The sequence below is a fragment of the Periophthalmus magnuspinnatus genome, chromosome 24 (genome assembly GCF_009829125.3).
Source record: "Periophthalmus magnuspinnatus isolate fPerMag1 chromosome 24, fPerMag1.2.pri, whole genome shotgun sequence".
NCBI lineage: Eukaryota > Metazoa > Chordata > Actinopteri > Gobiiformes > Gobiidae > Periophthalmus > Periophthalmus magnuspinnatus.
The window spans coordinates 20,412,016-20,419,472 of NC_047149.1; positions in this window are offsets into that span (position 1 = coordinate 20,412,016).

Genomic DNA, 7,457 nt, shown 5'->3' on the forward strand with positions numbered 1-7,457 from the left:
ACGTTTGTACGCAAAATCCAGCAGATGTCATAGCAACAAGGATGGGATTGTTTCCAAGTGAACAAGCTGTTACAGACAATATGTTCACGATTATGCGTATTGTTGTGGTGGTGGTGTAAGTTTTTGTTTTTTTAATGTGTTTTCTTTTCAGAGCATCTCTAAAACTGGTTTAAGAGTTTTCATTTTCCAATAATCAAGCTCTTGTTTAGTTGCTGGAAAGACAAAGAATATCTTTGTGCTGAAAAAGAATCATTCAGTTTTGGCAACGCACCTCTGTAATTTTTACCACAGTTAATAATTCCCTCAGTAATTTGACTTTTTGTTCAGATTCCCTCCCTGACACATTTATTTTTATTTGATTTATTTATCTTTATTTATACAGGGAGACCCAATAAGAGCACTTGGGTGTTCTTTTTCATGGGCGCACCGTTTAAAATACAATAAAAACTGAAAAAAACAATAAAAAACAAGTGCGGGTGTGTGTATAAAAGTTTGTTATCAGATTATTAACTTGCAACTGTGTCATCAACGTGTCCAGTTTTGCTTTTTCTTGGAGTGTATTCCATTTTTGTGAAGCAAAACAGCTAAAAACCCTCTTTCCCGTCTCAGTTCTGGTGCGGCACATCCTTAGTTTTGTGCAGTCATGTGATCTGGTGTTAAATGTTAAATTCCAGTATCAGTGATTAACAAGCAGGTGAGGTATTCTGGCAGTTTTTGAAGTCGTTCCTTATAGATAAGCTTCATACAGTGCCGTTCTTTTCTAACAGACAGTAATGGACAACCCACTTTTTCACAGTGACGAGTTTCAAATCCATCACCTGTAATAAAACGAATGGCAGAGTGAAAGAGTGGATCCAATGGTTTCAAATTAGAGGCTGAAGTGTACCACATCCCCATAATCCAATACGGAGAGGAAAGTTGCTTGCACAATTTCTTTTCTGTAACTCTATTCTGAGATATGTTTTTTAAAGGATAAGTTTTCCTCAAGCCAAAATCCAAGATATTTATAAGTGTTGACTCTTTCAATGGATGTATAAACATTCATATCTTGCATGTTACTGAAATGTTGAACACGTGATTAGCAGTCCAGTTCTGATTGATTTTTAAAAGTCGATTTACTGATTTCTTTGGACAGAGAATATCAGAGTCCATCACCTGCATCACAAACTATAATTTTGCCACGAACTCCAATCACTGATAAGAGTTGGAAACCTGAGTACTGATTTCCCGAGATGTTTCCCCATCTGCTTTATAGTCCAAAGCATCAATGTTTTACCGGCAATTACCTTCAGGTCAGTGTTGATTGGAGTGTTGTTTTTCCACTCAATGTGCTGATATGAGTCTGGAGAGGCTGTTCAAAGCTATCAGGTCGTAATAAACTACACATCACTGTTGATTTTTGACTGGCTTGTTGAGACTCCAGACGGGACGCTCCGTGGTGGTTTGTATTCACGAGGGATTGTAGTTGGAAAAGATGATGTTTCTGTTCATTACCCAAGTCTGCTAGCATAAGGAAAATCAAAGCTGTGCTAATTAGAACTACGAAATAATTAAATCGACTCTTGTGCATTTGTTGGTTCCACTGCAGGAAATCATATATCAAAAGCTGCTTGGTGTACCTCAGTGTGGCATACCTCACTGAACTCATAGGGAAAGTTGTTTACTGCAGCTGACCTATCCTTTAGTGCTGTACTATTACTACTACTTCTACTCTGGGCCATCTGGACCTCTCTTTGCAGAGTTTGCATGTTCTCCCCATGTCTAGGCATCGACCCAAAGCATGCACAAAATGAGTTCCTGGGCCATCTGCTCCTGACAGGATGCCCCAATGACAGTGAAGGATGGGTCAAATGCAGAGGACAAATTTCCCTACAGGGACAATAAAGTGTCACAAAAACAAACTCCGCTATACTGCTGAAGTAAATAGACAATGAACAGTCATATTGAAACCAAACTATACAGCAGAATCATCCCCCAAAAAGTATTCTGTCATAACGACTGACAGGGAGACCAAAGAGACAGAACTCGGGGAACAGTTTAACAGTGTTTATTTATAGTTTTTAAATGTGCAAATGAAGGTACATTGATCAGATAGTTGAGAGCGGGGTTGTTTGCAGTAGTCCAGGAGTAGATTGTGGGCAGTGGGGTCAGAGACAAAGTGAGCAGTACTGGTAGAGGTGAGCAGGGTCGGAGGGTGTGAGGTTCGTACTACTTGTGGAGAGCTGGGTCGGAGACAGAGGAGCTGAGCGGGTCCAAGGAGCGGGATCTGACGAGGAGCAAAAACTTAGAACAGAGTAGCAAATGCAAAAACAAGAAACTGAGCCAAGCAGAGCTGTACCACTGTGGATGCACGGACAATCTGGCGCTGAGTGTCAGGTCCTGGCTCCCTTTGTCCTCCCCAGGTGCAGCTTGCTTTTCAATTAGTTGCAGGTGTGCATGGGAGGAGCCGGAGTCTCCGCCCAGCTCCAGGCTCTGACACCGAAGGGAGGAGGAAAATAGCACAAAAAAGACAAGACAGACTGGGATCTTGACATATTCTTAATCTACAATATTGTTAAAAATCTGAACTGCAATAAAGAAATGCCAGAATGCAACACTTAAGTAGTTAGTTTGTATCAATAATGAGTCATAGAAGCTCATAATCCAACATTCTACAGTTGAAATTGTCAATATAGTACAGAAAAATAACCAAAAATGTAAATTTAGTACAAAGAAAAAGTCATTATAAATATTGACTCCCAAAAATGATTGTTCCATCAGTTATGTATTGAGCAAGAAGTCGATATAGTAATTATTGTGACAGGCCTAACCTTAACCACAACCTTACTAGAACTATTACTACTACTAGAACTACTACTAAAGTACACAGTTTGGCTTATTTATTTGAATATCTCTTGAGTTTCTGACACAGTTCCTCATGTTTGTTTCAGTTTGGCAAGTCTGATACAGCCATCAGCAGCTGGAGGGGCTTTGGCTGCCAGTGGACTTCTTCTCACTCCTGATGCTAGTATTTAAAAAAATAAATTAATCTTTAACATTTTGTGCCACATATTAACTTCCTTTTTATCACACTTTCCATTCATGAAGTTTTTCTACCTCTCATTCAATCCCACCAAGGTTAACATAAAGTTTTATTCTCCTTTTTGTTCAAAATCTCCATCGAGTCCTACTTGAAAACCAATTTGATGCTGCCGCTTTCTTTTGACGCTGTTGTAATTCTGTTTTGAGATGGACTTGTCTCATTTTCTTTTTTCATGTCTTGAGGAAACAGATGGAATAGTGAAAAAGACTTTGTGATTATGTCCTAAGATGGCACTTCTCTCTGTACTTCACTGCTTGGCTTCAGACTTCACACCGCCCCAACGAGAAGTCTAACCCATTACCACTCTACGAGAATTTTAATGACCTAAGGAGTCATTTCTTCATGGGGAAAATCCAATTTGGGTTGTTTTATCTGCTGTGAATAAAAATAAAAAACTTCCATGTTAGCGACTTCTGTTTTCAACAATAAAGAAGATATTTATTGGTTTGAAACGTCAAGGAAATTACTGTAAGACGAGTTATTGTCTGGTTGGAGGACATGTTGGCAAATCCGATTTATCTAGCCACAATGTAATGTAATAATCTCCATAGTGATGTTATTTTAATGCCTGAATTTTCCACAGTATGCCATTAAACTTATTCACCTCCATAGAGACAAGCATGTGACATAACCAGGCCAACTTACAAGTCTGATCTGTGTAAAAACATGTCTGTTCGCAATAGAAATGTATCTTTTTTTGTGGTATGTTCAGCAATAAAAACACATGCGACTGAAAAAACAGAAGATTCCAGGCATGTACAAGTAGGTAGCAGACCTTCTAAAGCTACACCAGAAAGGTTACAAAGTGAGGCCTTAAAAAATCCAAAAAACTACACTTTCCTATCACGATGAATTATTATACAGGCCAGCAAAATACATAAACATGAGGTAGAGTCCAGATGCCAAGGGTCCAGTGGGAAATGAGTATAAATGTATTCGCCAAAATCTACCAACATTTGGCAAGAAGAAGCTAATGTTTCTGCACCGGTTGCGCAATAAACACCAGACCTATTTGCGATCTTGGAAGGTTCACATGTGTTTGCAAAATGAATTCACTGGTCTCCTTTGGATCAGGCTGTTCAAAACGTTTCCATTCTCACCTCCTACAAAGGCACATCTTTTATGAAATATGTGTAATGTTAGTGAAAAATGCAGTGGACTCTATATAAATGGGACTAAACAAACTCTAGGTCATACGATTTATCAGCAACAGAAGTGACTCAACTGTAGTATGGAGTCTGAATCTACTTTGCTGAGATGGGGGTAGCTAGTACTCCTGTGAGAAGAGCGCATTTTGGCTGGTCCATTTTGGAGAGTGACTTGCGCTGGCACTGTGTTAGGGAGGTCACTGCTGTTAGAACTAAGAAAATACGGGAGGACTGTAGTTTTGGCATAGCTACACGAGAAAATACTACAGTAAGAGTTCAAAAGCAGTACCATTATTACATTAGCATCAACCATAGTGACTCCAAACAGTTATTTATAAGTGCTATATTCATTGGTTTCAGCTTCCTGTTACTTTATGCAATATTTTGAAGAATGCTTTCCCCCATTCCAAAGATATGTTAATGTTGATCGCCATGGCAACAGTCCTAATTTTGTATCGTTCTGAAACACATGGCTATGGGTGATTTTATTGCTCAAAACAACCTTGGAAGCTTGGAAGATAAGTTTATCGTCACACTTCAATGAGCGTCTTTCATGGGCAAAACAATAACATCACCATTGAGATAAGCTAGTGGTGTATTCTTCACTAGAAATATGATGCAATGCAGCTTTAATGGTAGATGCATAAAGGGCCGATATGTTATTTTCTGATCCTTGTTACGTTTCCTTGTCACAAACAGACCTGGAGTTGTGTTTTGTTTCATTTGCACGTGTTTAACACACAAATCCTGCATATTTAGGCTGAGTTCTTCTCTCAAACAGGAAACACTCTTCTTCTTCCACCTTGTGATGTCATGTGGTAATACAAGAAGTGCACCACTGTTTTTTTCAGCTTCACACACCTTCACTAGAAGAATATGAACGATTTCAGCCTTGGAATTGTCAATCTCTACTGAGCAAAGGGTAAAAGGTAGCTGTTAACTTGAAAACACTCCATGACATCACAAGGTGGAACTGTCATAATGGCAGGCAAATAGGACCAAACAATGGCCGTGTCCCAATTCGCCAAATGCACCTTTTGAAGGGTCCCTTCGAAGTACTCTTCAAAGTGTAGTTTGAAGGTTCCGGTTGAGAAAGTGCCCTCCTCAGTGTAGCTGCCATCTTGCTGAAGTGGGACAGGCCCACACCACGGACCGCACTTCCACCGCTGTCTTTGAGCGTACGATACGTACATTACGTACGTTATTTTTAATGATTTATTATTTAATAGAAGAAAAGTCAAGATGTCGTCGTCACAGCCGTTTCTTTGTTTAGATTGAATATCAATATTCAAATATAAAGTTCAAGGTGATTTTTTACTCAATTGTAGCTACTTCATAACTTAAACAAAATATACCTTGTGAAAACGTAATAAGAGACAGGGGTAACAATATAATTTTGACATTCATAGTCTATAAACGTGCTTACAATAGAAACAACCATTCTTACATTATTCTTATTGGAATAATAATTTCTAATGATAATAATGTATTTTTATTGTCTAGCAATAACTCCACATTCCTTTATTCCATGTAACTCCCCTCCTTTTTAATCATCAAACACACTGTACAGATCTTTATTCAGATTCAGTTTCAACAGTTTCATGTCGCACTAATGAGGTAAACCAGTACGAACATTTGAACGTGTATTGCACAGCGGACTCCATTTTCTTCTCTTTTTTGCATAGCTGCGGTGCATGATGGGATATAGAAGTGCGTGAAGTGTGCACGGATGCACGCTTCGGTTACGTCCGATCTCCATGGAAACGGTGGAAAGGGAAGGGCAGGTTTGTCAGGCGCATTCAGTAGGGTGCGGCCCTTGTCGCGCCGGAAATTACGTAACTGCCCTTCGACGCACACTTTGAATGGTGATTCTAAGGCCATTTTGGCAAATTGGGACACGGCCAATGCACAATTTGGGGAAGATTTACAGTGTTTATTTACAAGTGGTGAATGAAAGTTCAGTAAAGTGGGTAGATCTGGCGGGGAACAGGAGACAGGGTGCAGGCCAGGATCCAGGGGCAAAGCGGGTGGTGCAAAGGGGCCGACAGTGCGGGCGGCGCCGGGGCAGGGAGCAGAGTGTGAGCCGGAGTCTGGGAGCGTGGGGCGCAGGGATGGAGACAGGGTGACCAGAGCCAGAACAGGGAGTAGGGTGCGGAGCAGGATCCAGAGACGTAGGGTGCGGAAGACAAGACGAGACGAGACTGTTCCAGGACTGGAAAGCTGAGCTGGAACGGAGCCAGGTGCGCAGGAGCCGGGATGGTTCAGAGAGTGGGACCTGAAGGGTGGCATAAAATCCAATGAGCAGGATACAAAGAGCAAAAATGCAGCGAGGCAAAAAACAAGCTAGAATATTCACGCAGACACGCGGACGATCTGGCACCGTGTGTCTGGTCCTAGCTCCTCTTATCCACGGCAGGTGGTGGTGATTGCGCTGATGGGCTTCAGGTGCACACGGGAGGAGCCAGGAGCTCAGCCCAGCTCTGGCAGGTGGGGCAGGGAAGGAATAGGGCAGGAGAGGAAACATGGAACCGGAACAGTACGGATTGTGACAGGAAAAGAGCATTTTGAGCTTTGGGGATGTAGACGGAGTAATAATAAAGGATTAGTCAAACATGTGTGAATGAAACAAAACACAACTCCAGATGAGGTAACAAAAACATTAAACAACTCATAGATTCTGGTCTTTTCACCAAAACTATTAAAAAAAACTACATCACATCTGAAGATTCAATTGATTTAAAGCTTTTGTCATCACCAGTGGAAAAACTAACCAAAACTTTCACTCAAGTAGGAGTCCTGTTTACGTTCTCTACCCAAGCTATCGTGAAAAGTACAATTTCTTTCAAAAGTTTCTCAAGTAAACATAATTTAGTAAATGTAACTGATTACTACTGCCTATCTCTGCAGTTTGATCTGGACAAAAGTTAATTGTGAAGTGACAAGAGTGGCCAGGACTGTCAGACTGACAGATCTCTCTAGAGTTTGGCTGCTCTCCTCTGGGCACAATTATCTGTCCTGTGGCTGTACTTTGTCAGCACTGTGGTTGTTTTGGAAAGGAAAGCATCGCCTCTGAGTGGTAAATTCAACTGTGGCCTGTGGGGTAGCCAAACTGTGGGCATAAACCATAAAAGATGGAGAAAGAGAAAGTAAAAACTAAATTATCTGTAGCTTATAGCAAAAGAGGGTTGAGCTCTGTTAACTGGAGTGGAAAGATTGAAGTCTCTCAT